Below are 24,955 nucleotides of genomic sequence, written 5' to 3' on the forward strand. Positions count from 1 at the left end.
AGACAACTACCTTATGACCCAGCAATTCCACTTCTGGGTATATCCAAAGAAGTTAAAAACCACAATCTCAGAGATACATGCAGTCCAGTGTTCACTGCAACATTATTTACAACAGCCAAGGTATGGAAACAAACTGTATCCATCCACAAGCCAATGGACAAGCAAAATATCATATATATCCAACAGAAAATTACTCAACCTTAAGAAACGTTGTCTTCTACAACAATGTGGATGAATCTGGAAGGCACTGCACTCAGTAAGACAAGTAAGAGAAAACAAATTCCATGAGGTATTACTTAACATGTAGAATTTAAACAAATTGAACTCATAGAAATGAGTTGAAAAGTGGTTGCTGGGGGCTGGGGGTGGGGGAAGTAGGAAGAGGGTGGTACAAGGATACAGAAATCAATTAATAAAAAATTAATACTGTTCAGAGAAAGAGCCGCTACATGGCCAAAGTAGTTTGCTTTTAACAAATCAAGGAATGTTTAAGATAGACATTACTCAAAAGATTCAGATCCCAGATTTCAATGATTCTAGCCAAAATCTAAACATACTAAATTGACAAATCTGATTTTGATATTTTCTGGCATATACCAACATAACTAAAGCTATTGCATATATTTTCCTTAAAGCTGTGACTAAGGGAATTTTTTAAAAAGATTTTATTTATTTATTCATGAGAGACACAGAGAGAGGGAGAGAGGCAGAGACACAGGCAGAGGGAGAAGCAGGCCTCATGCAGGGAGCCTGACGTGGGACTCCATCCTGGGTCTCCAGGATCACATCCTGGGCTGAAGGCTGCACTAAACCACTGAGCCACCCGGGCTGCCCCTAAGGGAATTTCTAAAATGCTAGATAATAACTGGCTACATAATGCGAAAAGTGACTTCCTGAAATGAGATCGACAAATGACACATCGTAAATTTCTCTATTTATATTTATTAAAAGCAATATTCCTTAACTTATTTTAAACATTCATCAAACTTTCCTTGATAGGTAGCTAAATTTGTTAAGATATTAACCAATAATTTGCATAGGTGGCTCCTAGGGATCACCAAAAGGAATATTTCCTCAGAAATGCATCCGTTCAAACCTGCCCTCCCACATTGATACCAATTCTGCCACCTATTTCAAAAAGAATTTAACATTTTTTAAAAATTGTGACTTTTTTGGTATTAGTTTTAAAAATTTAATTTGTTTGAAGTTACAATGAAAAAGATATTAATTTATCCTCTTCTTTTTTTGTGGATCCTAAAAATATATATTGTCGGCCTGCAAAGATAAAAATTTCTTCCTAGCTTTTGTTTCTTGTAATTAGCTCTCATATAGATTTGTCTTGCTGCTGCTATTGTTATGCTCCAAGCTCCGATGTTCCGTAATGAATTATTCTTACTTCAATTATAATAAAAAAATACTGTCATTTATGACCAATAATATTTTATAAGAAGGGCTGATTTTTTTAAAGATTTTATTTATTTATTCATGAGAGACACAGAGACAGAGAAAGGCAGAGCCACAGGCAGAGAGAGAAGCAGGCTCCATGCAAGGAGCCTGATATGGAACTTGATCCTGGGACTCCAGGATCACACCCTGAGCCGAAGCCAGACGCCTAACCAATGAGCCACCCAGGGATCCCAGGGCTGATTTTTTTTTTTTTTTAAGATTTTATTTATTCATTCATGAGAGGTGGAGAGAGAGAGGCAGAGGGAGAAGTACGTTCTCTGTGGAGCCGGAAGCCAGATGAGGGACTTGATCCCTAGAACCCTAGGATCACATACCTGAGCCTAAGGGAGATGGTTAACCAATTGAGTCACCCAGGTGCTCCAGGGCTGATCTTCTTAATTGAAATGCTCTGTGTGCATTAATGTGTTTGCCAGACAAATTTGTGAAGAGCTGAAAATAATTAAAATGTTGAACATGATAGATGGTAAAAACATTTGGCATTTTCAGAGCAAACCAAGAAAAAGAAAAAAAAAAAACAAAGACAAAAGGTGGAAATGATCTGGAGTCAGCAAGATTTACAAAATCAGTGGAGGCTGCATATATGTGACAGAGTAGGTGGGAAACCCTTGGTGGCAAATAAATGAAAGTGCTTTTGGAACAGGAATATAATATGTTATTTAGTTGTCTACCATGCCAGGATCAGTGTTATGACTCCTTGTGGTCTCCAAATAATAAATGTACTCTATTATGCAGACACTCGTCATTAGATTATTTGTTGTATAGTTTCTCTCCTTTCTCTTTTCCTTCCTCCCTTCTGTCCTCTTTTTGCCTTTTTTGAAATTGTTAAGAAGTATATCTCTTGTTTGTGTGACTCATGACCTAGATAAAAGAACAGCCACTGAATACAGAATATCCTAGCAAGCAGCAATATGAAAATTTAATCTCACCAATACACCTCTTACTTTAAGATTTACAAGTATCTTAAAAAATGATTTGAATATCCACAGTTAAGCCTAACATTTTCTCTAAAAGTCTAGAGATCATGGGTAAAACCTAGGTTAAGAAAAGATAGAATCATCTAAATGAGGCTTAATTGTGATCGTATCATTTCCCCCAGTCAAATAAGAGGGGGATCCCACGCTCTGACAATGAAAGGGATTTCCTCTTGTTCCTCATGGTGATAAAGTCAAAAAGAGCTAAGGCTGGGACATAATTCCTTCCTCAAACATGTGTCGTTGGTGAATAATTTCATGTTAAACATATTTAGAAGAAAACTCACAGTCTTGTCTTACTGAAACTTTAAAGTATAAGATAAATCCTAAATACTATCCTGTAATTTTACTGTTTGTTTCTTAACATAGCAAACAACCTAGGAAGTTCCTTTAAGTTCTGTCCATGTGTAAGAAGGTTTTTATGATAATTTAAAGATAATTTCATCATAACTTAAAGAACAAGTATTTACATTTTCCTTGAAATTAAATGTTTCATTTTCCATTATATAGCTCATATTGTATTTGATTTATTTTCAACTAATTTATATACTTGTGCTATTATTAGTAACAAATATCAATTTAAAAATTCTAATGTTAGAAAAAAATTCTAATGTTATATTGCTGGGATTCATGAAACTGATTTTTTATAATGATTTTACCATTAGTCAAAATGCTAAACTTTCATTGATCTTAATTTATCTATACATACTTCTGATTTTATAAATTAATAATAAATAAGTCAAATAAATATATTACTTTATTTCATCCTTTTCAACATTTACAACTTATATTTTTCTTGTCTTCCTACATTGGTTGGGTCATAAATAAAAATGTTTGAAACAAATAATTATAATAAACATCCAAATCAAGTTCGAGTTTTAAACACATTTTTGCAACAGTTCATTGTTCAGTAGGTATTTCTTGTGGGATAAACTATAGACAATTTTATTAAGGGGCCATTTATATCTAGGTTTTGTTAATTATCCATGAACAAGTGCTAGATTTTCCCAAACACTTTACTACAAGTATTGAGATTATTATTTTTTAATTTTTATTTATTTATGATAGTCACACAGAGAGAGAGAGAGAGAGAGAGAGAGGCAGAGACACAGGCAGAGGGAGAAGCTGGCTCCATGCACCGGGAGCCCGACACGGGACTCGATCCCGGGTCTCCAGGATCGCGCCCTGGGCCAAAGGCAGGCGCTAAACTGCTGCGCCACCCAGGGATCCCAACTATTGAGATTATTGAAGACACTTTTCCTTTATTTGCTTAAAGTGTTGAATTGCATTGACACATTTATACAATGGTAAATGAAATTTGCTTTTCTGGGACAAAATCAACTTGATCATTGCTATAGTCTGTATGTTTGTGTCTTCTAGAATTTGCATATTGAGCTCACAACACCTGAAGATAATGATATTTGGAGATGGGGACTTTGGAAGGTCATGAGAGTGGAGTGCAAGTGCCCCTTCAGATCACTATGTTTGTATCCTTTGGGTAAATATCTAATAGTAAAATTGCTGGATTATAGGATAGTTCTATTTTCAGATTTTTGAGGAACTTCCATACTGTTTTCGGTGTGGCGGTATCAGCTTGCATTCCTACTAGCAGTGTCAGAGGGTTCCCCTTTCTGCTCATCCTCACCAACCCCTGTTATTTTCTGATTTGTTAATTTTAGCCAATCTGCCTGGTGTGAGGTCATATCTCATTATGGTTTTGATTGGTATTTCCCTGATGTTGACTGATTTTGAACATTTTTTCATGTGTCAGTTGGCCAAATGTCTGTTCATGTCTTCTGTCCATTTTTTTGACTGGACTTTTTGTTTTGGGGGTGGTGAGTTTGATAAGTTCTGTATAGATTTTGGATACCAGCCCTTTTGAAGACATTTGAAAATATCTTCTCCCATTCACTAGGTTGTCTTTTGGTTTTGTTGACTATTTACTTTGCTGTGCTTTTTATCTTGATGAAGTCCTAATAGTTCATTTTTGCTTTTATTTGCCTTGCCTTTGGAGAATGTCTAGCAAGAAGTTGCTACAGCCAAGGTCAAAGAGGTTGCTGTCTGTGTTCTCCTCTAGGATTTTGATGGGTTCCTGTCTCACATTTAGGTCTTTCATCTATTTTGAGTCTATTTTTGTGTATGGTGTAAGAAAATGGTCTAGTTTCATTCTTCTGCATGTGACTGTCCATTTTTCTCAATACCATTTGTTGAAGTGACTTTTTTCCATTGGATATTCACCTGGTTTGTTGAAGATTAGTTGACCATAGCATTTAGGGTCCATTTCTGGGTTCTATATTCTGTTCCATTGATCTATATCTGCTTTTGTGCCAGTACCATATTGTTTTGGTAACCACAGCTGTAATAGAGCTGTAACCACAGCCTTGTAATAGAGCTTGAAGTCCAGAATTGTGGTGCCACCAGCTTTAATTTTCTTTTTCAACATTCCTTTGGCTATTTGAGGTATTTTCTGATTCCAGCACTATGAAAAATGTTGATGGTATTTCTATAGGGATTTAATTGAATATATAGATTGCTCTGGAAAGCATAGAAAATTTAACAATATTTGTTCTTCTAATCCATGAGTGTGGAATGTTTTTCCATTTCTTGTATCTTCCTCATTTCTTTCATGTTTTCAGAGTACAGATCCTTTGCCTTTTTGGTTTTCAGAGTGAATACAGATCCTTTGCCTCTTTGGTTAAGCTTATTTATAGGTTTCTTATGGTTTTGGGTGCAATTATAAATGGGGTTGATTCCTTAGTTTCTCTTTCTTCTGTCTCATTGTTAGTATATAGAAATGCAATTGATTCTGTGTATTGATTTTATATCCTGACACTTCTCTGAATTCCTGTTTGACTTCTAGCAATTTTGAGGTGGGATCTTTTGGGTTTTCCACATAGAGTTTCATGTTATCTGTGAAGAGGACTAGTTTGACTTCTTCTTTACTGATTTGGATGCCAAATTTTTATTTCTTTTTGTTGTCTGATTGCTGAGGCTAGGACTGCTAACACTATGTTGAACAACAGTGCACATCCCTGTTGTGTTCCTGACCTTCGAGGAAAAGCTTTTAGTTTTACCTCCATTGAGAATAATATTTGCCATGGGCTTTTCACAAATGGCTTTTATGATATTGAGGGGTATTACTACTATCCATATATTGCAGAGAGTTTTAATCAAGAAAAGGATGCTACATTTTGTCAAATACTTTTTCTGTATCTATTGAGATGATTGTATGCTCTTGTCCTTTCTTTTATTACTGTGATGTACCACATTGATTGATTTGTAGATGTTGAACTACTCCTGCAGCCCAGGAATAAATCTCACTTGGTTGTGGTGAATAATCCTTTTAATGTACTGTTGGATCCTTTTGGCTAGTATCTTGGTAAGGATTTTGGCATCCATGTTCATCACGTATATTGGTCTATAATTCTCCTTTTTGGTGGGATTTTTGTCAGGGTTTGGGATCAAGGTGATGCTGGCCTCATAGAAAGAGTTTAGAAGTTGTCCTTCCATTTCTATTTTTTTGGAAATAGGTTCAGAAGAATAGGTATTAATTCTTCTGTGTTTAGTAGAATTCTGTTGGGAGGCCATCTGCTCCTGGAATCTTGTTTTTTGATTACTGATTGAATTTCTTTGCTGGTTTTTGGTCTGTTCAGGTCTTCTATTTCTTCCTGTTTCAGTTTGGTAGTTTATATGTTTATAGGAATGCATCCATTTCTTCGAGATTGCATAATTTGTTGGCATATTGTTTCTCATGATATGTTCTTATCATTGTTTCTATTTCTTCAGTGTTGGTTGTAATCTCTCCTCTTCCATTCATGATTTTATTTATTTGAGTCCTTTCTCTTTTCTTCTTGATAAATCTGGCTAAGGGTTTATTGATCTTATTAATTCTTTCAAAGAAGCAGCTCCTAGTTCTGTTGATCTGTTCTCCTGTTCTTTTGGTTCTGTTTCACTGATTTCTCCTCTCATCTTTGATATTTCTCTTCTCCTGCTGAGTTTAGGCTTTATTTGCTTTTATTTTTCCAGCTCCTGTAGGTGTAAGTTTAGGTTATGAATTTGAGACTTTTCTTGTTTCTTGAGAAAGGCTTATGTTGTTATATAATTCCCTCTTAGGACCACTTTTGCTACATTACAATGATTTTGAACTGTCGTGTTTCCACTTTCATTTGTCTCCATGAATTTTTAAAATTCTTCTTTAATTTCTTGGCTAACCTATTCATTGTTTAGTTGGATGCTCTTTAACCTCCATGTATTTGTGTTCCTTCCAAATTTTTTCTCGTGATTGAGTTGAAATTTTAAAGCGTTATTGACCAAAGGCATCTTAAGGCTTAAGAAAAACTTGAATGAAGAAAAAGGAAAGCAATTGCTTCTCACATTACAGAGAAAAGGCTATTTCTCTTAACATATATAGAATTCTTTAAAATCAATGTGAAAAATGCCAATATGCCAGTGCAAAAAGGACAAAGAATATGAACAGATGGTTCACCAGAAGGAGGTGCATGTAGGTATAGATTCTGTGACCTTGACAAATCTTTTTCAGTTCCTGTGAAGGGCAAAGGACTCATTTATTGTACACTAACACTCTGATCTCTTGGAGTCTCCATTGTGAATCTTTGTCCCCCAGTCTAGATAGTTTTATCTGATTTCCTAGTCAATAACTACTTGAATGTCAGCTATTCATCTCAAACTTCCTGTGTTGAAGTATGACCTCCTACTCTTCTGTCCCACAGCCTTTGTTCTCACAGTCTGCCTGTAATAGATCATGGTATTTTTATGGTTTCATTGTTCAGGCCCACACTGTGAAGACATTCTCCCACTCCCCACATCTGGCCATTGGCAATTGGGATGTCTCTACCTTCTCGTCACTTCTCAAAATCTCTACTATTATTTCACAAGTCGATATGCTGCAACTCAGTGTGATAATATTAGTTATCTCTTGCTAAATAAAGTAATTATTTATATGTGATCTCACCATATATTGTTTTCCATCATTATTCCTTAAATTCCTTTTCCCTTGGCTCTTGGTACCTTACACTTTCTTGTTTCTCCATCATCCTCATTGGTAAAGCCTTCTTGATCTTCTTGGTGCCTACTCCTCTCCAGACCTCTACATAATGGAATACCTGTGACTTATTGCTAGGCCTTCACTTTTTTCTCAATCTATAATGCCCCGTGCAGGTGATACATAGTCCCACAGCTTTGAAGATGCTATTTTAATATTAAGACCCTCAAATTTATATCTGAGATTCTAATCTTTCCAGACTCATCACAGTACCTACCACTTTTATATCTTATAGCTGCTCATATCTTTGACCTTATCTCCTATTCATCATTCCCTTTTAATTCTACCCTATCTACACATTAAAAACAAATCTTAACTTGTTCATAATTGTTAAAGATGGTGGAGTCCTTCAAAATAACAGTAAAAAGTACAGCTCTATAAACAGTCTAATTTAACTTTTCAATTTTTTAAAAGATTTTATTTATTTATACATGAAACACACCCAGGGAGAGACAGAGAGAGAGAGAGAGGCAGAGACATAAGCAGAGGAAGAAGCAGGCTCCCTGCAGGGACCCCAATGCAGGACTCGATCCCAGGACCCAGGATCATGCCCTGAGCCCAAGGCAGATACTCAACTGCTGAGCCACCCAGGCATCCCAGCCTTTCAATTTTCTATCACTATTATTGCCTGTGTAGTAGTGTCCACATTTTCTATACAACTATTTGTATGTCAAGGCTTTAATAATGATTATGATTAGAAAGGAAATTTTTATATACTTTTTAAATTTTATGTTGAATATTTGTTGAGTGCTCATTTATTTGGAGAAACAAAAAATTGTCATTTCTCCATTAAACTTCTTTATAATTATGTGATCAGGAAGTTCTAAAAGCTCCAAGTGGTTTATTCCACACTAATACCTATATTAAGAGTAAGACAGGGGTTGACATTTATTTCCTCCCACATACCTACTAATTTTACTTAGTTATATTGGTTGGATATCCAGATGCCATGGAGACAGATATCATAGAAATATATCCAACTGTAAAAGATCAGTGGTGGGGGGAATCTAAATTAAAACTCATATAAACTTAAAGGACAGTGCCAATGAACTGTACTCTAGCAAGCAATAAACTAAATAATTAAATCAGAGTCCTTTGAGTCAAAAAACTATTTTAAATCATCTTTATTTCAAATCTGTATTCTTATTTGCAAGATTACTGAGACCTTGGAAGATTATTTGATTTACCTAGGGTTATTCTACTAGATGGCAACATAGCTAGAAATAGAATTCACTCTTTTTGACTCACCTAATAAATACTTGTACTACCTTCAGTTTGGTGTATCTCTAGTTTAGAGACACAAACCGAAGTTCTACAATTTGGTTTTAGAATGCATGACCAATACATAAATAAAATAGAAATTTTGCTTCAGTGACATATAATAAATTGTTCCTACTGAATATGTTGAAAACCATTGAAGTGACTTGGCTGAATGGCATTAATGTTGACTAACTTCAATGTCCGTGTGGATAACTACTTTCATGAGAGATATAGGCTTGTCCTCTAAATTTCTAGTACCTCCCCATTGTGGTCCATTTTCTTCCCTCCATACCAGGATTCCACTCCCATGATGCTCTCAGGATGTCATAATCAGAAATATAAAATTATTTCTAAAATTTCTATCTCAGTCATCCTATTTATTAACCACACATCATAACCTTCTTGATCATTTTCTCTAGCAACCTCTCTGCTACAGATCTTCAGTTCCATTACAATTTCAATCTATGGATCTTACTATTTTCTCTCCATTTACTTGCTGCATTGTTTTACATTTCCTTTTATTCAATGGTTCAAATAGAAACTGTCCCCTTGTATATAGTCCTAAAACTTTTGCTTTTTGATCCTTCCTCTTTCTTACTTGCTTTGCGATAGCTGGAGGTGAACACAAAAACTTACCTTCTACTTCCCATATAAGAACCGAAGTGGTACTGTTGGAGAATTGTGATACTTTTGTGTATTGGCTTTACTTTAATCACTAATTTCATATTAACACTCATTCTTGTATGGTAACTCTATCATTTCTTATCATCTCTTGAAATACTCACTTCACATTCTCCATGATGATTTTTCATGCTTTATTGTATCTCCTCAAATCCATCAAATGATTACTCCCCTCAGATGGAAAGTCAGATTAATACTAAATCTAAAAATGTCCCTGTGGCTACCTACCAATATTCATTATCGTCTTTATTTCTCTTACAAAGGAAAAAGCACGCTCAATTTATACTATGAAAGCCAAAGACAGGGAAACTATAACTTCCAAGTATTGTGTACTCAATAAAACTATTTTTCAAAAACAGGACAAAATAAATATATTTTCAAAAAAACCAACACACACAAATAAAATGGAGCTTATTATCTGTTGACATCTATCAAAGGAAGGTCAAACAGTCTTGTTTCAGGGAAAGCCTGGGTGGCTCAGTGGTTGAGTGTCTGCCTTTGGCTCAGGTTGTGATCCTGGGGTCCTGAGATTGAGTCCCACATCAGGCTCCCTGCAAAGAGCTTGCTTCTCCCTCTGCCTATGTCTATGCCTCTCTCTGTGTCTCCCATTAATAAATAAATAAATAAATAAATAAATACATACATACATACATACATACTTAAAAAAAAATTTTTGTCTCAGGTAAAGAATAACTACAGAAGGACAGTCTCAGATGTAAGAAGAAATTATAAATAAATAATGAACATATCAGTAAGGCTAAATCAGTGGGGCCCATGTAAAAATGTCTAATTTTTAGTAACCAAAATATTATCTAAACTTTTAGATTAAATGATATATAAGTAAGAAAAGACATACAGGCTTCAAATGATCAAGGTCACTTTATAGTTTGGCAGAGAGGTAACTATGCAGGCCATAGCAGAAATCTCTATGAATTATAAACCAGAAGTAGTGAAATATGAGAGAAGAAAAAAATAAAGTAAGTAATTTTAAAAAGTTGACCTCCCAGTTAAAGAGGAAAAGGAGAAGGAAAAATAAAATGTAACTACAGGAAATAAATTGAAACTAAAAAAAAAAACAAAACTGAAAAACAAAAGAAAAATAACAGCCTAGTGCAATCTCACATATTCAGCAATGTGGATAAAAATGTCAAACCTAATAATTGTTACATAGCAATCACAAGCTATTGTTCTTGTTAAGAAATACTTGGATGACATTTATGATATTTAGTTATCTAACTTGTAACTATGTATATTATTGTACACATTTACAAATACCTATAATAACACCTAACATAACAATAGCTTACATAGCTTATTGTTCTAAGTATATATGTATCTATGTATGAGTAGAACACAAAGATATAAAAATAAAGCCAAACTTTTCATTACTTTTAAAATCCTACATTAATAAAGAAAAAACGCTTTCAATTTCTAGAGATCTACTGTACAACATTGTGCCTTCTAACAATACTGAATGGTACAGTTAAAATTTGATGAGAGAGATTTCATGTTGAGTATTCTTACCATAATAAAATTAACATTTTAAAAAGGTTTTGTTAAATATTTGTTCCTTTACTATTTTTCCTTTTCATTTTGGGGGAAAAACAACTAATACAACATTCTGGAAGGAGTGGATTTGACTCTCCATCTTTAATATAGTGAATCTTATAAATCTCAGAAGCTGCTTTTTTATGAATCTATTTTTAATGTTAGAATGTATTTTATTCCATAATGACTTTCTGTTTAAATTGACCTGCACAGAAAAAAAGAATCAGCAAACGAGAAAAGAAGCAACAGATGTTTTACACACACACATACACACACACACACAATTCTTTCTTCTTTATTACCTGGATAATTACAAATCAAGTAATATTCATGTGTTTATCTAACTTAGTCTTGTTATAAAAATTCTGCACACAGAGCAAATACTACATATTGAATCATATCTACTAACAGAATGGTAGAGGGTTATTCAGTCTTTCCTCCCCTCTTTATTGAAAGGATGGTTAGTAAGGATCGGGGGTACAATTTTTTTCATGGATCAAGTGTTGATACAGTACCAATACATATAGATATGCCTAGGGTAGAAAAATGAGCAGACTGATTTTTTAAAAAATTGTTTACTTCATTTTAAACATCAGCAGAAAGAAAAATTTGATACATGTATAGTAATAATAACATGTATTAAGTGCTTTCAATGTTTCAAGTACTCTACCCACAAAAATTATGAGATGTGTAATGATATCTTTATTCATTAATTCATTTATTCTCCTTGGCACAAATAATTCTTTTTTTTTTTTAAAGATTTTATTTATTTATTCATGAGACACACACACGCACAGAGGCAGAGACACAGGCAGAGGCTAGAAGCAGACCCCATGCAGGGAGTCCAACGTGGGACTCAATCCTGGGTCTCCAGGATCATGCCCTGGGCCGAAGGCGGCACTAAACTGCTGAGTCACCGGGGCTGTCCACAAATAATTCTTTATTGAGTATGTACTTGTTGTCAACTACTTTGGTTTGATGAAGAAAATTATCCAACTCTCTCTTGTTATGGAGCTTCTATCCTAATCAGGCAAAAACCAGGGAATTATATACACACAAATATTCACATGTATACATGTAAACATGTTTGTAATAGAATGTCAGTAATGAATATTATGGAGGACAAGTTAAATCAAATGGGTTATGGGCTCCTGCCTGGCTTAGTCAGCAGAGCTAGTGACTCTTGATCTCAGGGTCATGAGTTTGAGCCCCACATTGAGCATAGAGCCTACTTAAAAATAAACAAAAAACAAGCAAATGACATAAAGTGACAAAGAGTAACAGAGTGGGGATAGCTGTGTCATATAAGGAGATCAGGAAAAGCTTGTCTGGAGAGCCCAAACTGGCATAGACCTAAATGAAGGGAAAGGAGTACACTATTATAATATCTGGAGGAAGAGCATTCCATGCAAGCGCAAAGACAAGCCTTGATTGATTGGAATATTTTAGGAAAAGCAAGTACAGTGTGAGGTAGAGAGACTGGTGGAAAAATAGGTCAGAAAAATAGCAGGGACCAGATTGTGTTAGGCCTGGTAGGCCAAGAAAATGCATCTAAGACCAGGATAAGTGAAAGATGTTTCTAGGGCTCACTTAGTTTAGACATATTGGAGCCAGGATTTGAAACCAGACATGCTTTCTCCAAAGCATGTGCTCTGAACTTCTACTTTATGTCTCTGTCTTTCAAATATATGAGTAACAGCCTTTATTTGTCAAATTTACCACCTCATTGAACAAATACCAATAGAGTTGTAATCATACTTCATTTTCTTTTTACTTTGGTAATATTTCAGTGGCTTTTTGAAACACTATTTGTAGACCTATTGAACATCGGGTGATTTCTTTACAAATTTTCTCTTTGAGGATACTTTTAGATTTTATCTTTTATTTTGTTCCTTCTCTTACTCTCTTCTCCTAACACATAAGGGGTCTTACTCTTTTATATGTTTATAAATGTTAATTTGATAATGTATTTCTGATATATAGGAGATCTTGGGAAAAATCCATTTCCAATGATTTAAGACATCGTAGACACTTGGATCTGCTCTCTTTTGTTGACCTTTTTTTCTTTCCTCCATATTGGAGCTTGACCTCTCAGCTATTGTAGCAAAGTGATTGTTATTTGTAATGGAATTGTTTACCTCTGTATCATTATCAGGCTTTATCTACAGATACATAGTTGTGGGAAGGTTAAAATAAAATATAAAACATGTTGAGGTTAAATGACAGTGCTTTATGACTTAAGTAGCAAATATTCTATACTATATAGAAAGTCTTCCAAAAGAATATGTTGCTCTATCTGAATTCTGAATTAAAGTATTAAAAGTCATTCTCCTGTGCATTATCATCTTCCTTCCCTAGATAACACCATATGGGCTCTTCTTAATACTTTCTATCTCATTGCCTATTCCGTTAGTCTTTAGATTTGATAAGCTTTAGTGTTACTTGCAGATACTCCAGGCTAGACTTAGTAAAAGCACAGGGGTCTGAGGCAGAAACAAACCAACTGCCTTTGACATACTCATTGCTCATGAAATCAAGACTGGCTGTTCTAACAAGGACAGATCAAAATGAACAAGCAGTAAGATGTTAGAAAGAATGCTAGATATCATTTCCCAAATCTTTACAAGTGAAGATGCTTCTTATATTTGTGTTCCAGATATTTTAGTTGGAAGAAAATTTAATGTTTTTTTCATACATAATGTTGTATGAAAACGTTTCTCTGAGTTAATCTATTAACTATAACAATTAGAATAAAATTATTTTTAATAAAATGTTTCATAGATTTTTCTAAGATGACAAACCAAAACTTCGTAAAACATCTTCTAGGCCAAGGTCATAATCATATTAACAAAAAGATATTGCACAGGCTTAAATTCATTCAATTAATTTGATTCAACAAATTTACTCCTCTTGTTTCAACAAATTTTCTCTTAGGGGAAAAAGTCAAGAAATTTTGATAAAAGGCAGAATAAGTAACCTAGAATTTTGGGAAAGTTGAAGATAAAGTGATTTCAAAATAGGGATAAAAATAGGCAAAAAAGTGTATGCACTTTCTATGCATGTGGAAAAATACTAGATAAATTCACTTATTGGTAGGAATATAGTAAAGTTGGCTTAGAATTCCATCTGCAGACATCCTGATGAAATAAATGGCCTCATGCAGAAGCAAGCAAATTCTCTCCTAGATAGCAAAAATTCATACCTATGCATAATTACATGTGTACTTTGGCCAGTGGAGCCACCATTTATCCTTCTCAAATGTAGTCAAAAAGGAACACTAAACATTTAACTTATCTAGGCTCCAAACAAGCGACTTTTTTCAAAATCATCCTTTTATGTGGTTTTCTTTCAAGTGATTTTTCTTTCTTTGGGAAGAACTTACTCCAAATATATACTTGAAATGTGTATATAAATAAATAAATAAATAAATAAATAAATAAATAGATAGATAAATAAATAAATATTTATATATATTCATATATAAACATATGCATATATATATGGCATCAGAAATTGCATCAGAAAAATTATTTTGCCTTCAGAGAAAATCATATTCCAAATATATATAAGTAAAATATAAATATATATAGCCGAAATTGTACATTTTTTCTAGCTTAATTAGTATAAATAAAAACTCCTCCACAAAGTGTTTTCATATGTAAACTGTTAACTTTCCCTTAAAAAAAGAAAAAGTATACATTAGGTGTCTTCATATTTCAATCCTTCTTTGTTAAGATTGTAATCCATATGTAAGACTTCATCTGGATGTGATTTCAAATCAAGAGATTACCCCTCCTAATTCACAGTTATTAAAACATGAGAACCCTTTACTTGTTTATAGAAGTTAATGTCTCACTGTCTCACATTTTCCTTAATGACTGTTGGTCAATTAGGTTATTTTGCTTTGAACTTTTTAGCTTGCTAAACCTATGCTTCTCTTCTGGGTGCTCTCACCTCTTTGCTGGGCACAGCAACCTTTCCTGGTGACCTTGTCATTTCCCTCCACAACTTTGAGAGGGAATATTTCTCTAAGTAGGTTCAGCTGGCTCTGTACCTATTAGTAGATCTGGGATTCAGACACACATTCTTGCCCTGAGCACAAGCCACTCTACAATGTCACCATGGCAACTATTCCCATTTTACTAGTGAAAAGGATCTTCATGATACATGCATTCTTGCCCTGCCTCTGCTTGGAAGCAGCAGCCCATACACACCAAAGGAAAACCAAGCATCTCTCTCTTGTTGAGTCCACTCTCAAACTTCAAGAGACAATATTCCTTCACTCAGCCTGAATATATTTTTATATTCTGTTCTCAATTTTCTTAGAAAACTGGCATAGGAAAATTATTTTTCTTCAAAAGAAAGCCATATTCCAATAATAATAACTCAATGCCCAAAAGTGTACCACCAGCACATTTTTCAGCTTTATTCACTGTCACTTTGTTACATGATGATTTATGTTTGTGTCTCTCTTGCCTATTAGATTGTGAAGTATGTGAAGGTGTAATTGTGACATAAGTAAAATTATATATCCCACATTCCATTGCACAGGGCGTCACACAATGGAAAGATGCAGTGAACAAATGTTTCTTAGTTACTGTTTTGAGGAGGCTATAAGAGGGAAGTGTGAGTCTGTATGCCATGTTTGCAACTCTGGAAATTTGCATGTTATATGTCTATTATTAAATAAACAGTATTAGTTAAATTAAATCCAGATGTCTCAACAACAATTGAAACATCTGAGAGGAGAAGCAGTTCCGGTTCTGATTATAGACAGGTTGTAGTCAAATGGCAGCCATGTGCTCTATCAGGGAGGAAATATACCCAATTAGGCCGCATCTTCTTATTTTTCAGGATTACGAGCATTCAAGGTTTTACAAAAACTATCCCAATGTATATATCATAGTTGAAATTAAATTAAAAATACACTGTGCTGCCAAAATAAAAGATCTATTTTTCACTGTTAAGTTTCATTAGTGTTATATTTTTCGGTGTTACATAGTTTAAAATTATAGTAGTGGAGTAATGCATTAAAATTTGTTAAGTCTTAATTCTTTCTTCTGCTAAATAGTGGTAGAATGCCATTTCTTGGGGGTAATTTCTTGTTCTTAGGAACAAATAAGCACAAATAAAAAGATATCTATAAAAATTAAGTTTTCTTTTTCTAACTTAGTAAGAACCTGAAATTAGATTCAGTTATGGCATGTGTGAAACAAAAATTAAAAATTTGGGCCATGCTCTTGGAAAGTTTTTATATAATTGGATATTTGAAATATAAATTAATGTATAGAGTTTAATAGTAAATTCCAGTAGAACATAAAGGCAACATTGAAAACCAGAACGCATAACTACTGAAGGATGATGGATATTCAAGAATCCTATATATGATATGATGGTACTCATGTGTCATGACAAATTGCAGACACACACATATGTCACCATTCAGAAAGTATAACATCCATTTGAGGAAGTCTTAATTTCTATAACAAAATAAAAAGTGAGTTAAATCAGTGATGTCAAATTACAAAAGATGAAGAAGTGAAAACACAGTTGTATACAATGAATTTATGTATATATATGTAGGAGAATCCAAAAGAATGATGGTACTGTAAGTAGAAATTTATAATATAAGATTTAAGTAAGGATTGGGAATGAAGAAAAACACCCATAATATATTAGAACCAAAGGTTTATATTATTTCAGGCAAATTTACTATTTGTAAAGGAAGACCCAAAAAGTGGTAAGGTAATAATAATTCAAATGCCCTGGTTCCTTTGGGTAAAAGAAACATTTTGCTTATATTTGTAAAAAGCACTGTGATTATTATTTTATTTATATCTGAGTATAATCTTCAGGGCCCAGTTTTGTAAAAATCAATTAACAAACATGTATATAACTGCATATACATGAATGAGGAAAAGTATAGAAAGATATACACTAGCCTGTTTTAATTAGTAAGTATAGAAGGCAAAGAGAAGAGACAGTTGCAAAAGGGACATTTTATTTCTAAATATGTTTACAGCATGACATTCTTTTATTGATTACAATAAGTTTGTGTTTCCTAAATATTGGAGAATTTAAGAGAATTTAAAAAACTTGTCCTCCTACAAAAACAACAAAAAATTTGCCCAATTATGCATAATTGTTACATGTAAGAGATATATTAATTGATCATTTGTCATTTGTTGACATTTTTGAGAAATAATTTTTAAAAATTTCTTGTAATGTACATCATATTGGAGACTTAGAGGAAATGAATTCCATATGAATTATGGATAATAATGCTGCCTTTAATTTACAAGGGCTCTGAGGAAAAGCTAATATGGCAGAATGGTAGGAGGACCCTAAGCTTGTGTGGTCTGCTGGATTCAGCTAGATAATATTAAATCATCCTGAATACCCAAGAATGGATCTGAGGACTGTCAGAACAACTTGTACAACTAGAAGGGGAGAAGAGGTCACATTAAAGAAAGTAGGAGGTGCAGAGATGTGATTTGGGGGGGAATAAGATTGTGAGTGCATGGAGGGGAGGGCTCCCTTGTCATAAAGAGAGAGAGAGAGAGACGCAAATACACAAGAGATCACGCAAGTAAAACACTTCCCCAAAGCCATTGACTGGGGAAACAAGAGGATTTGATTTTCATGAGTTTTTACAACCATGGGTTTCAAAGACTGGGATTTTAGAGGTCTGCAGGATGGTAGGTGTGGAACCTGATGGATGCTCCTGAGAGGGAGGGCAGATAGTTTGGGTGGTTGGCTTGATCCGAGACTCACCTGGGATGCACTGAGCTGAGACAGATGATTCCCCCTTCTTGGAAGCATCTGAGAGAGGTGGCATTGACTCTGGGGACAAAGGAGTCAGCAGGTGCCATTTTTCTCCCCTACCTCTCAACATAAACTAACTTCAGTAAGCAGCATAGTGCCAATAGTGGCAGTGTAAACCACTTACATTGAACCCCATCCTCCTGTGCTCTGCAAGTGCTACTTTTCTAGGTCAAGTGTGCCAGAGAACCAGTGCAGCAGGCTCCTCCCCCAGAAGACCAACACAAACTGCTCCACACTCCCTGCACCACATCTACTGGTCATAGAGTTCTGCAAAACTTCAGTTCTACTGGAAATAGCATCAGGTCTCTTTTAACAAGCAGATAAGAGCACAAGCAGATAAGAGCAGATAGTTAAAACTCACCACTCTATGGCCAAAATCCAGACACTACCCACTGCAGGCAAGGAAGAAATCTGCAGAGGACTGACCCAGGAAAAGAACAGCCAAAACACTGCAGCAGAGTACACACAGCACACATCAGAGACACTTCCTGAAGTGGAAGGCCCTGAATAGTACATGACCTTTTCTTCATAAAGCCATTATTCTCAGAAGCAGGACACATAACAGACTTTCCTAACAAACAGAATAAGAGACCTAGACAAAATACCAAAGATTTATCCCAAAAGAAAGAACAAGAGGTCATGCAGGGAATCTAAGTAAAATAGATATAAGTATTATAATTGATCCAGAATTTAAAGTAACAATCATAAGGATACTAGCTGGGTTTAAGAAAAGCATAAAAGACACCAGGGAGTCCTTTACTGCACAGATAAAAGACCTAAAAACTAGTCAGATCATGATTAAAACAAAAAAACACGGTATAATCTAAATGTGAAACTGACTGAATATAACAACCATAAGAGTGGAAGAAGTAGAAGAATGACTAAGTGATATAGAAGATACAATTATGAAAAATAATGAAGCTGAAAGATGCTCCCCCCCAGAGCACAGGGAAAGAAAAATATTAGATTATTAATGTAGACTTAGGGAACTCAGTGACTCCATAAAGCATAGTATCATTGGAATCCCTGGAGAAGAAGAGAGAGAAAAAGTTTATTTGAGGAAAGTATAGCTGAAAACTTCCCTAATCTAGGGAAGGAAACAGACATTCAAATCCAGGAGGCACAGAGAACTCCCCATCAAAATCAATAAAAGCAGACCAACACCAAGATACAGCATAGTAAAATTTGCAAAATATAGAGATAAAGAAAAAATCCTAAAAGCAAGAGAAAAGAGATCCCTAACTTACAAGAAAAGACAAATAGGGTTAGCACCAGATCTCTCCACAGAATCTTAGTGGGCCAGAAAAAAAGTGGCATGTATATTCAAGATGCTGAACAGGAAAAATACACAGCCAAGCATACTCTATCCAGCAATGCTGTCATTCAGAATAGAAGGAGAGAGAGATAATTTTCCAGAAAAAAAGAAAAAAAAACAAAACAAAAACAGAAAGTATTCGTAACCACTAAACCAGCCATGCAAGAAATGTTAAAGGGGTCTCATTGAGTGGGAGAGGAAGAACAAAAATGACAAAAACTAGAAAGGAACAGAGAAAATCTCTAGAAATAATGACTTAACAGGTAATTCAATGGCACTAAATTCATATTCACTCTGAATGTAAATGGACTAAATATTCCAATCAAAAGATAAAGGATATCAGAATGGGTAAAAAACAAAAACAAAACAAAACAAAACAAAACCTGACCCATCTATATGCTGCCTACAAGACACATTTTAGACCTAAAGACATCTGGAGATTGAAAGTGAAGGATGGAGAGCCATTTATTATGCTAATTAATGTCAAATGAAAGACAGAGTAGCCATACTTATATCAGACAAGTTATATTTTAAAGCAAAGACTGTAACAAGAGATAAATAAGGGCACTATATCATAATAAAGGGGTCTATCCATTGAGAAGATCTAACAACTATAAATATTTATGCCTTCAACTTGGGAGCACCCAAATATATAAGACAATTAATAATAAACATAAAGAAACTCATTGATAATAATATAATAATGATAGGGGACCTTAACACTTCACTTACAGCAATGGACAGATAATCTAAGCAGAAAATCAACAAGGAAACAATAGCTTTGAATAACACACTGGACCAGATGAACTTAATAGATATATTCAGAACATTTTATCCTAAAGCATTCTTTGTGAGTGAATAGGTCACATTCTGGGTCACAAATCAGACCTCAACAAGTACAAAAAGATTGAAATCATACCATGCATGTTTTCTGACTGCAGTGTTATAAAACTTGAAGTCAACCACAAGAAAAATTTTGGAAATACCATAAATACGTGGAGATTAAAGAAAATCCTACTAGAGAATGAATGGATCAAAGAAAGTAAAGGAGAAATGTAAAATACACTGAAACAAATGATAATGAAAACATGAAGATCCAAAACTCTTGGGATGCAACAAAAGTGGTCATAAGAGGAAAGTATGTGGCAATACAGGTCCACTTCTAGAAGCAAGAAACATCTCAAATATACAACCTAACTGTACACCTCAAGGAACTGGAAAAAGAACAAAATGAAGCCTAAAGTTGTCGGCAGGAGAAGGAAAATACTAAAGATTAGAGCAGAAATAAATGATATAGAAACAAACAAAAAAGCCCCAGTAGAACAGATCAATGGAACCAGGAGCTGGTTGTTTGGAAGAATTAATAAAATTGATAAATCCTAGCCAGTTGATAAAAAAGGAAAGAGAAAAGACCCGAATAAATAAAACCACAAATGAGAGAGGAGAGATCACAACCAGTACCACAGAACGATTATAAGAGAATATAATTAAAAATTATATAGCAACAAATTAGGCAAACTGAAAGAAATAGATAAATTCCTAGAAACATATAAACTACCAAAATTGAAACAGGAGGAAATAGAAAACTTGAACAGACCAATGACCACCAAGAAATTGAGTTAGTAATAAAAAATCTCTCAATAAACAAAAGTCCAGAGCCAGATCTCTTCCCAGGGGAATTCTACCAAACATTTAAAGAAGAGTTCATATCTATTTTTCTCAAACTGTTCCAAAAAAATAGAAATGGAAGGAAAACTTCCAAACTCATTCTACAAGACTACCATTACCTTCATTCCAAAATCAAAGACCTCACTACAAAAGAGAATTACAGGACTATCCCTGATGAATATGGATGCAAAAGTTTTCAACAAGATATTAGCAAATCAAATCCAACAGTACATTAAAAGAATCATTCACCCCAATCAAGTGGAATTTATATCCAGGCCACAAAATGGTTCAATATTTGCAAAACAATCAATGTGATATATCACATTAATAAAAGAAAGGATAAGATCCATATGATCATCTCAATAAATATAGAAAAAGTATTTGACAAAATGCAACATCCGTTCTTGATTTAAAAACTCTCAAAGAAGTAGGAATAGAGGGAATATATCTAAACATCATAAAAGTCACATATGAGAGACCTACAGCTAGTATCATTCTCAATGGGGAAAAACAGATCAGGTATAAGTCAGGGATATCCACTCTCACCATATTTCTGGAAGTCCTAGACTCAGCAATCAGGCAACAAAAAGAAAAAAAAGGCATCTAAATCAGCAAAGAAGAAGTCTAATTTTCACTCTTACCAGATAATATGATATCCTATGTAGGAAACATGAAAGACTCCAAAAAATTGCTAGAACTGATAGACAAATTCACTAAAATCTCAGGATGCAAAATTAACATGCAGAAATCTGTGGCATTTTTCTTTAAGATTTTATTTATTTATTCACGAGACACACACCGAGAGAGGCAGAGACACAGGCAAAAGGAGAACCAGGCTCCCTGCAGGGACCCTGATACAGGACTTGATCCCCGGACCCCAGGATCATGACCAGAGCAGAAGGGAGAGGCTCAACCACTGAGGCACTCAGGTGTCTCCTGTGGTATTTCTGTACACTAATAATGAAGCAGCAGAAAGAAATCAAGGAATTTATCCCATTTACAACTGCATCAAAAACCATAAGATACCAAGGAATATGTCTAACCGAAACAGTAAAAGATCTGTACTCTAAAAACGATAGAATATGTATGAAAGGAATTAAAGATGACACAAAGGAATGGAAAGACATTCCGTGCTCATATTTTGGAGGATAAATATTGTTAAAATGTCTGTTCTACTCAAAGCAGTCTACACATTTAATGCAATCATTATCAAAATACCACCAGAATTTTTCACAGAGCTAGAACAAACAATCCTAAAATTTATGTGGAAACAAGAAAGACCCCAAATAGAGCAATCTTGCAAAATAAAAGAAAAGATGGAGGCATCAGAAGCCCGAACTTCAAATTATGCTACAAAGCCGTAGTGATCAAGACAGTATAGCATTGGCACGAATACAGACACATAGATTAGTGGAACAAAATAGAAAACCCAGAAATGGACTCTCAACTCTATAGTCAATTAAACTTTGACAAAGCAGGAAAGAATATCCAATGGAACACAGTCCCTTCAATAAACGGTGTTAGGAAAGTCAGACAGCCATATGCAAAAGAATGAAAGTGAACCACTTTCTTACACCTTATACAAAAATAAAGTCAAAATGGATGAAAGACCTAAATGTGCAATAGGAAATCATCGAAATCCTAGAGGAGAACACAGACAGAAACCTCAATGACCTCTGCTGTAGCAACTTCTTGCTAGACACGTCACCAGAGGCAAGGGAAACAAAGGCAAAAATGAACTATTGGAACTTCATCAAGATAAAAAGCTGCACAGTGAAGGAAACAACAAAACTAACAGGCAACCTTCAGAATAGGAGAAGATATTTGCAAATGACATATCCAATAAAGTGTTAGTATCCAAAATCTATAGAGAACTTATCAAACTCAACACCCAAAAAACAATCCAGTTAAGAAATGGGAAGACACGAAAAGACATTTTCCAAAAAGGATGCCTAGATGCTAACAGATACATAAAAAGATACTCAACATCACTCATCATCAGGGAAATACAAATCAAAACTGCAATGAGATACCACCTCACACCTGTCAGAATTAACAACACAAGAAACAGGTGTTAGTGAGATGTAGAGAAGGGGGAACCTCTTACACTGCTGGTGGGGATGCAAATTGGTATAGTCACTCTGGAGTACATTTTGGAGATTCCTCAAAAATTAAAAATAGAACTACTCTCTGACCTGGCAATTCCACTACTAGGTATTTACCCAAAGAACACAAAAATACTGATTTGAGGGGGCACATGTACCCTGATATTTATAGCAGCATTATCAATAATAGCCAAGCTATGGAAAGAGCCCAAACATCCATCAAAGGATGAATGGATAAATAATATATATATATATAATGGAATATTACTGAGCCACCACAAAGAATGCAATCTTGTTATTTGCAATCCTCTGAATGAAGGTAGAGTGTATTATGCTAAGCAAAATGTCAGAGAAAGACAAATATATAATTTCATTTATATGTGGACTTTAAAACAGATGAACATAGGGGAAAGGGAGAAAAAGAGAGGGAGGCAAATCATAACACATTCTAAACTAATAGAGAAGAAATGAAGGTGCTGGATGAGGGTGGGGGACTGGGTGGGTTAAGTAAGTGATAGATATTAAGGAATGTACTTCTTATAATGAGCACTGGGTGTTGTATGTAAGCAATAAATCACTAAATTCTATTCCTGAAACCAATATAACACTATATGTTAACTAATCAGAATTTAATAAAAACTTTAAAAAAAAAGTGTGAGCTAGAGTCCAGAGACGTTTGACTTATTTTATTATTTATTTATTTAAATAATAAATTTATTTTTTATTGGTGTTCAATTTTCCAACATACAGAATATTAGTCAGCCATTAGAAATGACAATGTTTGACTTATTAAAAAAAAAAGACAAGAGCTCTACTTTAAGGAATTGTTTCAGCATTTTAAATTATGTCCTAAAATTCTAATGCATTTTGATATTTATATATTTTTGTAGTATAAAATCTTTATTTCTTTCTTTCTCAGTTTCTCAAATATGTTTCTTCTATAAGCCAAGGGAATTTTCTGAATGGTATCAAATTGAAAATGTTCCAATTGGAAAGGAGATGAAAATGTGTGTGTGTGTCTGTATGTGTATTTTAAAGTTTTTACAAGAATTCATTGTATATATTTTTACATTAAAAAACCTTATCCCAGATTAGCATGTCTCATTTCTGAATGTCTATTTTTAATGTATAAATCTTTTCTTCGTATATATATTCTTTTAAATCCTATTAATATCTACCATGATAGGCTTATATACTTAACCTCATCATTATTATTCATTGGTAATTTTCCAAGTTATAATAATGTCATATTCCTCCCTCATTCTTGGCTGTTAGTTGCAAAATAACACACCTTCTACTAGCAACTCTGCCTATTCAAAGTATTCTTCATATTTGATTTTACTTGATACAGATTTTAGTAATTAAATGTCCAAAGATACTAGAATTATGTGTACACTCAAATGTAATAAAGTCTAAATGAAGTCTAAATATTAGCAATATAAAATATATGAGTTGGTTTGTGGATTTCATGACAGATCAAATATTCACCCCTAAATGTTTCTTGATATTTTTCTTTTTTCAGTTGTATAAAAAATATGCATTTTGGAAATGCAGGAAGACTAAATTTTAAATCCTCAAGTAAAAGGATATTGTTAAACAGGAAAAAAAGATATTGTTAAAATAATATTCCATGCATCATTATACATACTAACTCAACAGGAGGTTAGTATATAGCACCTTGACCTAAAAATAGCCTAAAAGAATAATATTTTTAGAAATACCTAACTTTAAAAACAAAATCACTAATGTACTTTGTAAATACCACTCATTACTATACAATGAATAACATACTACATATTTGAATACTGTTTTATAATTAAAAATTAATTTCACACATATATTATGTAGGAATCATTATGACAAACCTAAGAGACATTTTTATATATTTTCCCTTTCAGATACATTAAATGGCTTATGGGAAGTTATACTAGATGCTGCTGTCATCCTGGACCCAGAGACCCTTCAATAAAACCTTTGCTTTCAGCCGATAGTTAGAGGCTCTTTGGGTTCTCCCCAAACTCTAAAAAGTGGCATAACCCACTTTATGCCAAGG

This window comes from Vulpes vulpes, chromosome 9 (genome assembly GCF_048418805.1).
Source record: "Vulpes vulpes isolate BD-2025 chromosome 9, VulVul3, whole genome shotgun sequence".
NCBI lineage: Eukaryota > Metazoa > Chordata > Mammalia > Carnivora > Canidae > Vulpes > Vulpes vulpes.